Source organism: Cydia pomonella, chromosome 19 (genome assembly GCF_033807575.1).
Source record: "Cydia pomonella isolate Wapato2018A chromosome 19, ilCydPomo1, whole genome shotgun sequence".
Classification (NCBI taxonomy): domain Eukaryota; kingdom Metazoa; phylum Arthropoda; class Insecta; order Lepidoptera; family Tortricidae; genus Cydia; species Cydia pomonella.
The window spans coordinates 9,938,323-9,956,713 of NC_084721.1; the positions used below are offsets into that span (position 1 = coordinate 9,938,323).

Below are 18,391 nucleotides of genomic sequence, written 5' to 3' on the forward strand. Positions count from 1 at the left end.
ACGTACTTAAATAATCGTTTCCTAAACTAGGGGCTCCAACAGTTCAAATTTTCATTTTCTCTTTTAAACCTCTTTTTTAATGAGGTTTTTTGGGAGTCTTTTCCAAATTTTGCAGTGAGATGTGGCGTTTCGGTTCTCAATTTTGCTATAAACAAGAATCATTTGGTACATGAATGACTACAATTTGATTCAACATATCTCGTACGAGGGGCTGGAATGAATAACAATCGAAGATTCATTTGAAAAAACTGATAAAATACCTTCCGAGTTTTCTTCATTTTTTTGGTGAAAACAGGGTTTTATTATATTTTATTTCCGCAAATTGTACGCATATTTTGCTTTAAAAATAATATTATAGCAAACTGTAACTTTATGTTAACCTATAAAAAAAAAATTGTAACTATGGGACCTACATTGCCGTAAATTTATATTTTTTTAAAACACGTATAAATCACGCAGCAGCGACGCCCCGCTCTCAGTCCGCGCGGAGCGCGCTTAGAGGACGGACCTGTGCTCGATTGTCAGGCATTCGTTGCGATCGTAATCAGCTACGGAGTTCCGAGAAGTGCTATATACTGCGATTAGAAAATCTTAATAAAAGTTCATTTTTACAGTATGCCTAACAGACTCGCTTATTGATGGATTTTCAGTGTTACTTTTTTTTTAATACTAAGTCGGTGGCAAACAAGCATACGGCCCGCATATGTACGCCTGCAACTCCAGAGGAGTTACATGCGCGTTGCCGACCCTAACCCCCTCCCGCCCCTCGTTGAGCTCTGGCAACCTTACTCACCGGCAGGAACACAACACTATGAGTAAGGTCTAGTGTTATTTGGCTGCGATTTTCTGAAAAACGCATTTTCACTTGAAATTACGTTAGGGTTTGCATTATTATTTTTGACCCGGATGAAGTCCAAGTTCTCATGATGGAGTCAGGAGTTGGTCACCAGAACTCCTAATCTACTCATCATAACCTCATCGTGTTCGAGCTCAATAGATTTGCCCTGACGAGCATCATCAATCTAGATGAAGTCCAGGGTCTCATGATGGAGTCAGGAGTTGGTCACTAGAACTCCTAATCTACTCATTATAATTCCATCGTGTTTGGGCTCAAAAGATTTGCCCTGATGAGCACCATCGATCTAGATGAGGTCCAGGGTCTCATGATGGAGTCAGGAGTTGGTCACCAGAACTCCTAATCTACTCATCATAACTCCATCGTGTTTGGGCTCAATAGATTTGCCCTGATGAACACCATCGATCTAGATGAGGTCCAGGGTCTCATGATGGAGTCAGGAGTTGGTCACCAGAACTCCTAATCTACTCATCATAACTCATCGTGTTTGGGCTCAATAGATTTGCCCTGACGAGCATCATCAATCTAGATGAAGTCCAGGGTCTCATGATGGAGTCAGGAGTTGGTCACTAGAACTCCTAATCTACTCATTATAATTCCATCGTGTTTGGGCTCAAAGATTTGCCCTGACGAGCACCATCGATCTAGATGAGGGCCAGGGTCTCATGATGGAGTCAGGAGTTGGTCACCAGAACTCCTAATCTACTCATCATAACTCCATCGTGTTGGGCTCAATAGAGTTGCCCTGACGAGCACCATCAATCTAGATCAGGTCCAGGGTCTCATGATGGACTCAGGAGTTGGTCACCAGAACTCCTAGTCTATTCATCATAACTCCATCGTGTTTGGGCTCAAAAGATTTGCCCTGACGAGTACCATCGATCTAGATTAAGTCTAGGGTCTCATGATGGACTCAGTAGTTGGTCACCAGAACTCCTAATCTATTCATCATAATGGTAATTTGATGGTGCTTGTCGGAGTAAATCTATTGAGCCCAAACACGATGGAGTTATGATAAATAGATTACGAGTTCTGGTGACCAACTCCTGACTCCATCATGAGACCCTGGACTTCATCTAGATCGATGGTACTCGTCAGGGCAAATCTTTTGAGCCCAAACACGATGGAATTATAATGAGTAGATTAGGAGTTCTAGTGACCAACTCCTGACTCCATCATGAGACCCTGAACATCATCTAGATTGATGGTGCTCGTGAGGGCAAATCTATTGAGCCCAAACACGATGGAGTTATGATGAGTAGATTAGGAATTATGGTGACCAACTCCTGACTCCATCATGAGACCCTGGACTTCATCTAGATCGATGGTACTCGTCAGGGCAAATCTTTTGAGCCCAAACACGATGGAATTATAATGAGTAGATTAGGAGTTCTAGTGACCAACTCCTGACTCCATCATGAGACCCTGAACATCATCTAGATTGATGGTGCTCGTGAGGGCAAATCTATTGAGCCCAAACACGATGGAGTTATGATGAGTAGATTAGGAATTATGGTGACCAACTCCTGACTCCATCATGAGACCCTGGACTTCATCTAGATCGATGGTACTCGTCAGGGCAAATCTTTTGAGCCCAAACACGATGGAATTATAATGAGTAGATTAGGAGTTCTGGTGACCAACTCCTGACTCCATCATGAGACCCTGGACTTCATCTAGATCGATGGTACTCGTCAGGGCAAATCTTTTGAGCCCAAACACGATGGAATTATAATGAGTAGATTAGGAGTTCTAGTGACCAACTCCTGACTCCATCATGAGACCCTGAACATCATCTAGATTGATGGTGCTCGTGAGGGCAAATCTATTGAGCCCAAACACGATGGAGTTATGATGAGTAGATTAGGAATTATGGTGACCAACTCCTGACTCCATCATGAGACCCTGGACTTCATCTAGATCGATGGTACTCGTCAGGGCAAATCTTTTGAGCCCAAACACGATGGAATTATAATGAGTAGATTAGGAGTTCTGGTGACCAACTCCTGACTCCATCATGAGACCCTGGACTTCATTTAGATCGATGGTACTCGTCAGGGCAAATCTATTGAGCTCGAATACGATGGAATTATAATGAGTAGATTAGGAGTTCTAGTGACCTACTCCTGACTCCATCATGAGACCCTGGACTTCATCTAGATTGATGGTGCTCATCAGGGTAAATCTATTGAGCCCAAACTCGATGGAGTTATGATGAGTAGATTAGGAGTTCTGGGGAGTTCTGGTGACCAACTCCTGACTCCGTCATGAGACCCTGGACCTCATCTAGATCGATGGTGTTCGTCAGGGCAAATCTTTTGAGCCCAAGCACGATGGAATTATAATGAGTAGATTAGGAGTTCTGGTGACCAACTCCTGACTCCATCATAAGAACCTGGATGGACTTCATTCGGGTCAAAAATAATAATACAAACCCTAACGTGATTTCAAATAACACTGAAACTCTATAGCACTAATGTGCGCAAACGATTGGCATCTTGACTACGCAGCATGGGTGCGTAGCCACCATGCCAATCGATACGACAACGAAACACTATCTGTCTCTCTCTCGTACTAATATGCACAAACGATTGGCATCTTGGCTGGGCAGCATGGGTGCGTAGCCAACATGCCAAACGTTTACGATACGACAAGGAAACACTATCTGTCTCTCTATCGCACTAATATGCGCAATCGATTGGCTTCTTGGCTAGGTATCATGGGTGCGTAGCCAACATGCCAATCGTTTACGATACGACAACGAAACACTATCTGTCTCTCTATCGCACTAATATACTTTATTTATACCTGCAGTCATTTAGTAACTTCTTCATTTTCCATTGGCGTGAAAGAGACAGAATAAAGAGCAAGGGTTATAGTACACTCTGTAGTCTGTACACTTCGTAGTAGTGTACATAAAAAAAAAAAACTACTGTGCATATACAATAAAATAAAGAGTGCCCATATGATATCATATGACACTAAAATTAATGTTGCTTGTAATTATATTGAAAACTATCAAGATTATTCTAGTCTGCATTGAAACGCGCGTCGCGTTGCCGGCGCTCGCGTACCGAGCGCCAACGCCATCTATCGAGCGTTATTTCGTGAAATCGGAGAACGCTCCAAGGATTAAGGGCTCTTAATCCGTTTCACAGCGGATAATACGGCCTTGAGGTAATCGTTAGGCTCGGGTGGCTATGTCGGTACACCTCATTATCTACAGTCATACGGTTCTAATTGATTATTAAATAGCGATTTATGTTGTTCTGTAAAAGATATGATCTAGCGGTTTTTAATTAAAACCACTCAAGCTGTACCATTTTCTATTTTTGCTTAATAATGCAATGATGATAGGTTAATTATCAAGTTATAATGTTGAATCAATTAAAACACTGCCTTATACAACGTCACAAAGAAGCCCGTGGCATCCAGTCCTCCCAAAATAACTTTCACATGGTCCTTGAGGGCCGGCATTGTCTTCCACATTAGGTAAGGAATGAGGACCTCCCCTCCCCCACTGAGCCTCATCTTGCGGACTCATGCTCCGCTCCTGCACTCGGTAAACAACTTATGGACGCTATAAAGAAAATTACGATGCAGACTTAATTTTGTGAAATTGTATGTCGTAAAAAGAGGAATTTGAGAAATATGTCTCCTATTGTGAAGGCAACGCACGTCGATGTATTATATTAATTAGCTCAAAGCTTACTTATCTTTGTAAGTACGTACGTCCGAACAAGTTTTAAAAATAATTGTCAATGTGTCTAGAATGCAATAAAATGAACATGTTATCGTATCTGTTACCGTTTAATGAATTACTTACCTCTTCACAAATTCTAACTACAAGTTATTGACAAAGAAAATACATGGTACACTTACTTATTTCCCAGGAAAGTTAAGTCATAAAATTACTAGAGAATTCTTTGCAAGATAGTTTTGATCACGTTATGCTTCGTGGCGGTAATAGAGCCTACTTTGCAATGAACGGCGCCCGTCAATTTGTCGCGTAACAGGTCGTCTATGATCGCGATACCACTTCCTTACTTTCTCAACCTATCAACTCCCTTTGGGTTTGTATTCAAATCTGAACGTTGTGACGTACAGAGGAAGGTTGTATTCATAATCTTGCAATAAAGTAAGATACGAGATTGATAAAGCAAATGTTTGAATATCTTTGTTCTGCGTCGGCTTTGATCGAAAGTTATGATTTAAGTCGGTTCTCAAGGGAGCGAACGTTGTGGGACGCTTGGTTACGCTCAGTGGAGACCGTGTGAATCTTGCCATCTACTTGCACTACCTACATATTGAAATTAAGTACATCGCAAGCTTAAGGGCTTTGGAATGCAACAGCTGTATTAAAATTCACAACTCGTTTATCGTCTTGTAAGAAATATTAATGGCGCTAAAATATCTTAGTGTTAACCTAGACCTGTAAATAAAAGTTAGCAACGTCATCTACGTATGAATTTGTGTGATATACAAACCAAAAATATCATGAGTATTATAACACACGATCTGTAAACAAAGCTTTCTTATTCTATTAGCTCCTAAAATCCCCCTTGATACCCTTCACATAATTTCAATCTGTGAATATCTCAAAAGTCCTTGGATGTTAATAACTTCCAATTCCCTAAACAATCAAGCCAGTTTTAATTTTCGTTCATTACGGTTTACATGGGTAATCTTCGACCGATGAGGAGTCAGGTTAGAAAATTAGATCGCGTCCTTCTAACAAACAAGATCCATTACGAGGAACATATAACACGAATAATGATTATAAAAGCGAAACGAAGGCCCGAAATGAAAATAAATGTGAGAGCTTATTGATTCACAAAATTGAAGAAGCCTTATCGAAAAGATCTTGAACCGACTAGGTAAACTGTTAGTAGCTGGGATTCACATTTGGGACCGGAACGCAAACATCCATCAAATTATTATTAGACACGTATAATATGTTGAGTACTTTTTCAATACAAAGGTGTATTAAATATCGATCTGCTTTCCAAAATAAAATATTCCGAAGATGATTCGGTAGGCGCATCACGTACGCCAGTTTGTGACACTTGTGGTATAAGAGTTAAAGGATAGCATCAACTATTCACAGGATGTATGAAAATGAAAATAAAAATGTCGAGCCTTTGAGCAATGTAATAATGTAAAAATCTTCCTGATCTTCCTGTTCGCACATTAGTTAATCTAAGAAATAGGTTTAATATAGCTATGTAGAACGGGTAGTACCTAATCGTCCGAATTACACTCTTTCTATATACTTATATTCGTTGTCGGGCCCTGCGTGTTAGTGTAAATTATTCGGTTTTGCAGTGTCATTGCCCCAATTTGTCGCATACCAGTAATAAAATTCTTTATAGGGGTCAATATACAAACACGATAATATTCATTACCAAACGTAGGTAAATACCGCAAACATTGCCTATTCATTTATAGCAGTTTTGCAAATTATTTCATGAAGATTGCCTCTTAATATACAAAAATATAAAATCACATTGAGTTATTATATGCGGTTAAGAAAACATACACTTACAGAGTCGCTAACACTGCTTTGGAATTTCAGTTTTCATGAGATGTTTTCACACTTCATTCGCTGTAATCCCCCTCCAGAAGGGTCTCATCCAAATAGCAATTAACTTGCCAAAGGCTTCGCGATTAAACTGGCTTAAATTACATCAAGTGCTTATTAGTTATTTTGCTTGTGGCCTTAATATGCTGAGCTTATGTAAGGAAAACTTGCACAACTTTCAGCGAATTGTTGAATAACTTTTAACTTCGAAAACTTAATTACGCACAAGGCATTTGCCCACTGGCTTCGGGTATTAAAGTTTTCCACGGAACTTAATATTTTCTTGGGAATGTTTTTTTTTTTTTTTTAAATACTATGTCGGTGGCAAACAAGCATACGGCCTGCCTGATGGTAAGCAGTGTCCGTAGCCTATGTACACCTGCAACTCCAGAGGAGTTACATGCGCGTTGCCGACCCTAACCCCACCCCCCTCGTTGAGCTCTGGCAACCTTACTCACCGGCAGGAACACAACACTATGAGTAGGGTCAAGTGTTATGTAGCTCTTGTTTTGAAGCTCTTGAAAGTCGCCATAGAACGTTTTTATTAATGGGGCTGGTTTTGCAATTCAACAACTACAATTTATTTGGAACATATTTATTCCGCATCAGTTAGTTTTATTTAGATCCTGCCAGATTATAAACACGCCCCGTGGGCTGAAGTAAATAGCGAAACGAAACGAATTACAAGTAAAGACTTATTTTCCTTGATGCGTTGATCATACATCCACGCTGAACCTGAGCTCACAGCCATACAGGTTCTAGAAATTTATTTTTATCCTAGGCAATGTCACCAGTCTAGTCCGCCCACAACCATTCCATCCATTTTTTCTGTCGTAAAGTAAATGTTATGTTACACAGTTTTTTTTTATTATATTTGATTACCAATCCTCCACGCGCTGCTATGACCGTTTACCAACTTTATTGATGTTAAATAGTCTATTGACGCCCACAGATTAATTTTCTCATAGAAGGGCTTTTGATATGATAAACTAAATATTACCATCTCGACGGTATTTTAAACCGACTAGAAACTGGCGAAATGCTAAATACCGACCAAGTGCGTGTCGGACCCCGTTATTTTTAAGGACCAATGGAATGTTGCGTTACACGTTGATTTAACTTAAAAACACCTTTAGTTATTAGTAACTATAACTAAAGGTGTTTTTATGTGTAGTATTAGTACTACATGGATTTCCTGATTAGAACTAAATAAACAATTGGATTGAGTTACATGAGTTTTTTAAATTACGAGTATATCTTCTATGTAGCGGCTCACAAAATATACGTACCTAACCTACGCTCCAAATTTCTTTAAAATATATCTTGTTTCCGAGTAAAATGGCTGTGACATACGGACACTATGGAAAGACGGACATAACGCGACTATAAGGATTCCATCTAGCCATTTTGGCTACGGAACCCTAAATACCGAGGCCAAACAAATTGAATCAGTCTTGGTTAGACTCTACCTCGCTGCCTCAAAAATTTTACAGAGTTCCCCTTCTAAATGAGTTAAAATAATCGGATGATAGTTGTAAGTGTAATCAGATAAGAAACGGGCGGCGTGACGACCCATTTAAATCTAAAGGGAAAGGTGGTCCTTGGAGGTCACGAGTACAAAAGTTGCTAGGGACCGTGGGCGACGCCGCCCGGCGCCTCCCTCCTACACCTAGCGCTGGGGGTTAAGCTAGAGGCAACTTCCTATTTTATTTATTTGAATAACGGTATTACATCGGATTATTTCAGTGATATATATTAAAATTAACAATCCCACAGAAAACTTAATATAATATAGCGTATTGTGATCTTTATTCACGTTTATCTAATGTAATTGTGATATTTGTGATTATTTATATTACTTATACTTAATTGTAAGTGGTTAATTTGAATTATATTTTATTGATTTCCTAATACATTAGAATTTTAAAATCGTTGACATTAATCTTTACTTAACAATTTATTGACATTGTATTTTAATTTATGATAATTTTGTAATTAAGATATGAACTTAATATGTAACTTAATGTAACGGACACTGTATGATTAACACCAAATAAAATCTATTTATCACTCATGTGATACGGGTACTGGAACTTAGACGATAATTAATATGACGTGTATCGCAAAAACAAATACGGTAATAGAAAAATGCCGCAAACCTTTGGACATGTGTGGGTTCCGACAATGAATATAATTTTTAAATTATTTTATCTACACACATATCATAAACCCTCTATGATGCCTTCAAAATCCGTAAATTATGGCCAACATTACGATAAACTGTTTTGTTTCAACTAATTTCTTATCTGTGATAATGTAGTTATTGCTTCATAACTAATACATCAAAATCGATTTGGTTATGCATTCAAATTTGGAACATCTCTGAAAAAAAAAAGCAATTCGATTTGACCTCTATTCTAATATCAGTCGAGATGCCTTTTTGTTCGAAATGAAATGTCAATTGCATACAATTTTGACATATCTCGCATGTTAGTTTGTATCGAATGATACGGAAATAGGCCCCCGACTCTAGTTTGTCTATGAATTAAAAAAAACCTACATGTGTGAAAAAAGTTTTCATTTGCCGCCATTTGACGTATAGTTTATCTTTTAATTAGTTTAAAGTACAAAATGAATATGTTTTGTTGTTTTCAAGGTCAAATATCTCATAAAGCTAATCAAAAGTTTCGTGTAAAATAAGCGATAAAAATATTTCGGTGAGGCCACCATATATCCGTGAGTTCCGCCAAGAGAGCAACGATTTGGCAACGATGCCCCAACGGAGACTGTAATTTGGGTCGTGTATTTTAATGTCTTTTATTATGTAGCAGTCACATAAACTACTATAAAACATACTATAAATTTATAGTATAACACACGACTTTAAAACATCTTGCTCCATTTCCCAGTTACAAATGTGTGATGATCTGTCCGAGCTGATATTGATAATGAGAACACTTGTAGAATTCTCTGGAATTCACATTTCTTATGTTTTGCTTAGCTATTGTTTACCAGGAGTAAAAAAACAAAACAAAACGGGGCAAATTTATAATTATTAAGCAATTAAGAAGTATTCGAGGAACTTGTCACGAATTACATCCTAAAAATTTAAACTAGTTAAACCTAACCGAAATTTAGATTTAAAGAATCGAATTGAATAGAAAAACGTTTATTGAAAAACCATCTACAAACAGCACCACATTAGTAAACAAAAAAAGAAAGTAAGAAGATCTAATACACTAAACAGTTATAACTACTTGTAACCTAACAGCGATAAATAAAGATATATAAAGAGCGTACTCCCATCTTAAAGGCCGGCAACGCACTTACAACCCCTCTGGTGTTGCAGGTGTCCATGGACGGCGGTAATCGCTTACCATCAGGTGATCCGTCTGCTCGTTTGCCTCCTCTACCATAAAAAAAAATAACATGCAATACTTACAGTGATTTCGCTGTCGTTTATCACTTGAACCACAGTACAACTCTACGGGACTCTTTTGAACGTCGCGCCAGGACGACAGTATTGTATACCGTCCAACGCTACTGTGGTGTCCTGGTGAATGGCATTAACTTGACACGCGCTTCACCCCAAAACTAGCGATTAACGACCGGCTCTATTATTTCAATTTGCTCCATAATGACTTAGCGTCAACAATAATGACTGTCATGATGACAATTTACTATGATTGTTATTATGAGGGGTCCATTCGTTAAAATGGATTAGGTTTCTTCATTTCGTGTCCCCGTTTTTCTGATTTGACTCCCAAATACACTAAATAGTTCACTATTCGAAAGTAAAAAATACTGCAAATTAGTTTCTAGTTATGAATATAACAGTATAAAACAATGCGGCATATTTGCGGGTTGCATCGAGATTGTAGGTAAGTATTTAATAAATATAAAGCCCCGAAATATATGTTTCAACCTTTAAGAAGTTGTAACAGACGAGACGACTGTCCTGCATTATCACCCCAGCAACGTCACACTGACTAATGACAGAAATTATAAACGGCCCACCAAGAAAGCAGTGCGTATCCAATCCCCTTAGGCCTATAGGAGCTTGAATTGAATAAGCTCCTATTCATTTGTTTACCATAAACATAATCGATAAACACGGCGCCGCTTCAATTGAATGAAGGTACGCGTTCGATTTAATTCAATTACTATTATTTGTAAATCGATTTGAGACTGCCAGGTGTTTTGTAATAAAGATACACGTTCAAGATTCCTTTGTCGCGAAGAACAATTAACTGCATGCCTGCGACAAGATAAGGCGCAATGCTATTTACATATAGGTATATAAAATACGTATAGTAATGACTAATGGATATGCTCTAGGGGCCACTTGTTATATTTTATCTTGCTCTATTTGTGTAGTGTTGGTAATGTTTGTACCTATCCGAGCTTTTAGAAACAATTTAATTATAACACATTAATTGCGTTTTTTTAATCAGATAGGTAATAAAAGGGTGTATGTTCTAGGCAGTAACTTCTTTATTTCAGCCTTTAAAAAAAATAAACAAGGCATGTTAAGTGTCAAATAATAGGCTCATTACGTCGAGTCGTTTCATTACAATATAAGCCATACTTCTATGTAATATACTTCCTTGGTAATCATAAGCTCCTTAAAAACAGACCAAATAGGCAAATATTTGCGAAGGTAAATACAGAATTCATTCTCTTTATTGAAGATAAATATTTTTACTGTCTTGTTTCTCTTTCAAGGATTTATCCTCATTGTACTCAACGATGCTATATTAGTACGTGGAAATAGATCAACGTGTTACAGAAATAAAGTAGCTCTCCTTTTTACGTACGGGAAGTTGTGACAGACGCTATTAATTATATCCAGTTTTGCCTTTTTGGGCTTCACCTCGCTGGAGTGCCAATTATAGGCAGTCTGGGTAACATCGGTACAGTGATCAATGTAATAAATAGGATACAGACGACTTTATTGCTATAACAACTATAGTACGCATTGCAGCCTCTTAGCCCTGTGTTATTGTGTACACAATTTTTTTTATAGTTGTCAATAACTTTAACGAATGGCTTTTTTAACCGTTTAAACACATTTCATTACTCTTCAACAGTAAATATTCTTCGTCATCAACAAGGGAGTGTTGACAAAAGGTGCTCTTTTTAAATTGACAAATTTTAAACTAATCGTAGGAGCTGATCAGCACTGACACTTACTGATCGAGTAATTTCCATTGTTATGTAATAAAATATGGAAAAAATCTAATCATCAACATACGATAATAAACCAGACGAAAACATTAAGCTTGTAACGCGCCACTACATTACGTCTCGCTATGACTCGTCCTTCAAACTGATCTAACCCACTGGTTATTATCGCACAATTCGCACATGTTTGAACAGTTACTTACTATTAAATCAATTGTGATTAATCTTTCCTGATACTGCATCGAACCGCGAGGGCGCGAAGTGACGTAGCTCACGTCAGCCCAAGTGACATTTCCGCCCGATAACTTGACCGGGAGCGTCCTGCCTCAAGGCTCTGTATTCTCATTGCTTAGGAAAGTCGAACGATTAGGTTAACCCGTGTAACTGCTACCTTAAATCCCTAACATTTAGGAAATGCATTGATACTTGTTGCTTTGCGTAAGGTTTACGTCCGCTGGAAAAGCAAGTGGAATAACATCCAAAGACTATTTACTCTCATCTCTCGCGAATATTATGCCTTTAACAGTACAGTTTATGCAAGCGACAGCGCCTGTGTGAAGCGAATCTGATTGTAGTAACGAGTGGGAGTGGGAAACATCCGTCTCGTAGCTCTTAGGACTCGTTAAGACGTTTTATCTATTTGATTATCTCAGGGACGGCGGGCGATGAACTATGGAGTAAAGGCGAAATAGTGGGGTCAGATAGGAAGACCTAGGATTTAAGCTTGGAATAAATTTAAAAGTGAAAAAAAAAAACTAAGAAGTAACGCTTTTTGGATTAGGAAGTTTAACGCTCTTACGGTAGATGTCGCTAGGGTCCCCTAAACCCATATAGTGGAAAGATTCGCTGGCTATGGATGAGGTTTTGGTAGCTCAGTCGGCAGAGCGCTGGAGTGTCGATCCAGAGACCATGAGTTCAAGTCTCACCCAAGGCAATATTTTTTCCACTCTTAAATTTATTCTAAGCTTAATAGCATCGTTCGCAGGCGTTACTGCTTGTTAAAAATGAACCTAGGATTTACTTCTAAGGATTTAGGGTCTACCTGGGTATTATATGTGTAGGTAATGTGTACGGTAACTATAAATATAATACTTTATTAACAAATGAATTTTCATTACCGTTTTTGGACTTGTCAAAACAACAAATTACTACAAATAATAAATCACTTTAGTGTACGAGTGTTACTTCCAGAATAAAATTATAGCCCTTATTCTCCTATGTGAGCTCCCCGTTTAATTTTTGAAACATCATTATTATCATTAAGTCAAGTCAGACCATATCATATTATTTCAACGTCTTAACGGGGAAAATTAGACAAAAGCCGGGCGCCGATTTCTGGAACAAATCGAGGGGTGACCACCATTTAGACACATTTTGAAAGGTCCTCTCTGCGATTATCAAACGATGATTAGCTTGTATAGTATTTATGAAGTTTAGACGCAATTAAATGTCTAAGGGCTCATTTAGACGGTACGAGAACTTGCATGCGAGTTTCATTACATTGCGGCATTTGACCGGTTAGCCGAAATGGTTGTAACCTCAATAATCCGCAATGTAACTAAAATCGCATGCGAGTTCGCGTGCCGTCTAAATCAGCTCTAATCATTTTAAAAATTTAATGCTAAGTAAATATATACTACTTTAGTGTGTACTTACTACTTTTTTTTTGTTAATTTCAAGGGTGCATCCCTGAGCTTAAATTAAGTAACATTCTCAAAGACACCGGTATTCTAACTATTTTTTATCTGATAAGGCCCTTACGAGCGTGTACTCTAGCCTTAGAGCGTGTTTACATATTGATTACTGTTTAGTACGAGTTTATACATTTGCTATTAATACTATACTACTATACTATTTCCAACAATCGATGTTCGAAATGGCAGTGACATGTCGCAGTTTTCAATTGTTTGGTTGAGTTAAATGTTAAATGTATGTATGAAAGCGCTGGTGGCCTAGCGGTAAGAGCGTGCGACTTGCAAGCCGGAGGTCGCGGGTTCAAACCCCGGCTCGTACCAATGAGTTTTTCGGAACTTATGTACGAAATATCATTCGATATTTACCAGTCGCTTTTCGGTGAAGGAAAACATCGTTAGGAAACCGGACTAATCCCAACAAGGCCTAGTTTACCCTCTGGGTTGGAAGGTCAGATGGCAGTCGCTTTCGTAAAAACTAGTGCCTACGCCAAATCTTGGGATTAGTTGTCAAGCGGACCCCAGGCTCCCATGAGTCGTGGCAAAATGCCGGGACAACGCGAGGAAGAAGAAGGTTGAGTTAAATGTAATGCCCGTGTTACAACAAAGCTATATGCAACATTTAATTACTTTTTATAAAAATAAAATTTTTATCAAAAAATATTTAATATACATATATTTTTTTAATGAACAATGCCATTTAATTTCTTTAAACGTACTTACCGATACTCCGAAACTAACGGAATTCAATAAAAACACGGTGTATAGTAATAAAAAAATTGCGAACATATCTCAATTCAAGATAAAATCGCGATGAATTACTAAATGACGTCATAATGTAACGTCAGTATTGCGTGTCCAAATATTCATAACAGCTGTACGAGTATGATTTAAAAACAGGAGTCAGTCGAGCGTGCGTAAATGCGGCAAGGGTGCTGTACCTTCCAAATTCACTGGGTTTCCACCCAAGCGGAGCAATAGGAATCGCTTAGATGCATAACATACTTTCGAGAAACAGTTAAACTACTTTAGTTAAGATGGTCATTCTACTAGAGTTCATTTTAATTGAATATCGTTGTCTCCCCGAAGTTTAAAACTACTCAATTACTAAACACAAAACTAAACGACCGAACTAAATTCCAACCATTGTGGTCAACCGCGACACGGCCGCGGCCTGCAATCGACAATTAGTGCCAAGAAGCCCTTGGACCCTATTTCATGTTACCCATTTAACGACCATAGTAGAAAGGCCTGCGTGTGTCAACCCGATTAGATGATTTTTTTTCTTGTCATCTTTGCTTATTAATTCATAAACAGACACGAATAGATTTTGCCTAAACATCTAAAAGAAAGGCGATGGCGATTTCTTCCTAATGTAAAAGACTAGGTCAACTAATATCTAACTGACCCGCTTGATTTTGCATTTAAGATGACAAAGTACTGTGAAAGAGAGTGATAAAAACCACTTCAAATACGTGTTAGCGAGACTATTTGGGCGATCATGGGCACGCGATAAATATAATAAAATCGTTTAACGGTCGATCAGTGGTATAAAATCATATCTCATGGCTCCCCAGTGCAAGGGTGCCGGAGGGCGAGAAGTCAGCCAAGATCGATGTAAATTGAGCCCTGATACTTGCCCGGGAATTACATTTCGAACATCTTGTTTGTTTATTTCCTTGCTAGGGGTGATCTTGAGTACCGTTTTCACTCGTTATTCAAAACATCTTCACTGCGACGTTTCGTTTCTCCAATTCTAAGAAGGAAGTCAATTACATCTCTTAAATTACATTCGCTTTGAGTAGAACGCTTTAAAATAAATGTTTAACTAGCTACAATTATCAAAACGAGTACGTGTTAACAAGAAGCGATTTTGTAAGATAATTACGTGTTTCACGGTCACGGTTTCTACGATTAATTATGAGTTAACTGCATATGATGTTAAGTTTTAATTCGTATATACTCAAGGGTTGCTTTTAATGGGTCGTTTTCATTGCTCTTGATGTGACTTTATTTACATCAGTCAGTATTTGAATGCTAAACTTTGCTGTGAACCTTCCCTTACGTGTAAAATTATTCGTGTGGCCATTTTCTTCCGTATATTTTTGCCTGAGGGTATACTTATTACTTACCCTTTTTGAAGACTGAACCCATCTGTCATCTTTGCTATGGGGTGTGCGTCACGTGAATTATTTATAATCCATCAATCATACCGTGCCGAATCGATTTGCTTTATATTTTTAACTGTTAAAATATAATATTAATACATTTTGGAGGGGCAGGGACTCACCTTCGAATAGCTCATATCCCGCCGACTCCAATTTTGAGTTCGTATTTCACCACAAACACGAAAATTTGGTTGTTCACAATACACAGCGTTAAAAGTGATGTCACTGATCTTCTTGGAGTATTTTTTCACATGTATTTTGAGTTTTAATTAGAGGAGTGCGAGTTTTTGGGCGCGCGCGCGATGGGATTTTATTTTGCACTGGCGGTTTAAGGTGAGGGTGGGGGTATAGGACAAAGGATGTTGCCATATATAAAATATATAAGAGGTGCGTTCTAGTTGTGTGTATGAGATATTTAAATAAACTTAAATTAATTTTAAAAATGTATGAAATTATCACAATGGCGTAGCCAACTTCGGGGCGCCTAGAGGTTTCCTCTACATTGCGTTGAGATAAAAACTGTTAATATAGGTAGATACTACTGCTAAAGAAGAGTTTTTTTTTTTTTAATAAGTTTGTACTATGTTAAATTTAATTATTGCGTAGGTAACGGGCAGAGCCGAGTTACAGGACGGACATAAGTTCCTGAATTAGTAGTCACTTTTGCGACGCGAATTATATTATCTTTTCCTGGGAAAACCTCTGAGACAACAGCGAGAGGCCAGAACATAGGATGAGCGTGATCATCTTTAATGACAACAATTGTTCCCACACTCACAGGTTTGGAGGGTGAATTCCATTTATCGCGTTGTTGAAGGGAAGTGAGATATTCCGTGCTGAAACGGTTCCAATAACTTTGGACAATTTTATTTAAAAGTTGATAGCGAGTTAACATATTATTTGAGATATTAGTATCAACTTTTTCCGCGGGTAAAAACTTGAGTGGAGTGATATTTAAAAAATGACTTGGCGATAATGCGGTTGGATCAGTAGGATCCGATGATAGGACGCAAATCGGACGACTATTAAGCAGCCCTTCAATTTGGACCAAAACCGAATTGAATTCTTCATAGGTTAAAATTTGATTTCCTATAGTTTTATATAAGTGAGTTTTTACGGATTTAACATTAGTTTCGCTCAAACCGTTAAAGTGCGGACCATAAGGTGGACTATGTTGAAATGTAATTTTATGTTGCGCTAGATAATTACTTAAATATTTAGTATAATCGGTTGACTGTATCAGTGGGTAAATTTCGTTTAGTTTGTGTTTTGCTCCAATAAAATTTGTACCTCCGTCACTATATAAAATCGAAACCGGACCTCTGCGTGAAATGAAACGTTTAAAAGCGGCAAGAAATAAGTCCGTGCTCAGATCGGAGACCAATTCTAAATGGATGGCTTTTGTTGTCAAACAAACAAACAAACAAACAGATATAAGCCTTATGGCTTTTAACTCCGCGACGGCGTATATGAGTGATATAAAACGGTCCGCCGTAATCGACAGCCGTGTGTACGAATGCTTTTACTTGAGAGACTCGAATGGGGGGAAGATCACCCATCGGTGGTTGCGTAGACAATGGTTTGAGTTTAAAACATGAGTTGCATTTGTGCACTCTTTGACGAATTAAATTTCGAGCAGATAAGATCCAATATTTTTGCCTAATTAATGCTAGTACTAAGGCGGGACCGGTGTGAAGGTTCGACGAGTGATAATAATCTACTAGAAGCGATACTACTCTGCCTTTTGAGGATAATAGTATTTGATGTTTTTGATCAAAACTTAATTGAGAATGAGTGAGTCTACCTCCTACTCTTAGGAGACCTTGGTCGTCAATAAATGGACGCAGTTTTAGAACTGATTTACTAGGAATTAATTTGTTATTTTTAATAGCATCAAGCTCGCGAGAGAAGTATGTTGCTTGTTCGTAGCGTAATACGCGGCATTCTGCATATTCTAAGTCATTTGGAGTTATGGAACCTTGAGAGTTGAGGAGTTTTACAAAACGAAATGCGTATACGAGTGAGCGAATTAATTTAGTCCACGTCGAACATCTTAAAGCGAGGTCATGAATTGGGTGAGTAGGTTCGGCCGTAGATAAAGTTTGCGCGGGAAGCGATGTAATTTTAATTTCTTGTAAATCTTCCTGTTTATTATGATTTATTTTAAATTCCTTTATAGGCCAGGTATTAATCGGAGCGGACAGCCATTGCGGGCCGTGGAACCAGAGTGAGTTGTTTTTTAATCCTATTGGCGTTACAGGTCGCGAAACAATATCTGCAGGGTTCTCTACGCCACGAACGTGAAACCAGTGTGAAGCGGGTAAGTATTCATTTATTTGAGCGATACGATTAGCTACAAATGTGTGAAATTTATAAGCGGGTGAATGAATCCATGTAAGTGTTACAGTGGCGTCTGAAAAAGCGTATATTTTATTTATAGTGCAGCGTTTACTTAGGACGTCGCGAACAGAATTTATTAATTTTGCGAGTAACACAGCGGCGCAGAGTTCTAAGCGAGCGAGGGTTTTATTAGGATTGGAAACTTTGGATTTAGCGGTTAGTAATTTTACTGAATGCGCGGCTGAGTTTTCATCTGAATCTACGCGTATGTAGATCGCTGCCCCATAGCACTGCTGACTAGCGTCGGCAAATCCGATTAAAGTTATTTTATTTGTGGACGTTATGCCAATATGGCGCGGTATTTTAATTTCTGATAAGTGCGAAAGCTCCTGGTGGAACTGTTTCCATTTGGAGACAATGAAATCGGGCACTTCATCGTCCCAGTGAAGTTGAAGTTTAAAACATTCTTGAATGAGTAATTTCATATAAGCTACGACCGGGCTAATTAGACCTAGCGGGTCAAACAAGCGCGCGGTGACAGATAAAATCGTGCGTTTAGTACAAGTTTCTG

General features: G+C 38.3%; 1 protein-coding gene and 1 non-coding gene across 2 annotated transcripts in view; both read left to right on the forward strand.

The window, feature by feature from the left end:
* Positions 1-18,391, forward strand: part of LOC133528388 (myosin-I heavy chain) — a 115,468-nt gene that overhangs the window by 54,390 nt on the left and 42,687 nt on the right. The gene's annotated exons all lie outside the window — the stretch shown is intronic.
* Trnad-guc (transfer RNA aspartic acid (anticodon GUC)) lies at positions 12,483-12,555 on the forward strand. Its single transcript has one exon. It is a non-coding gene; the product is annotated as a tRNA-Asp (tRNA).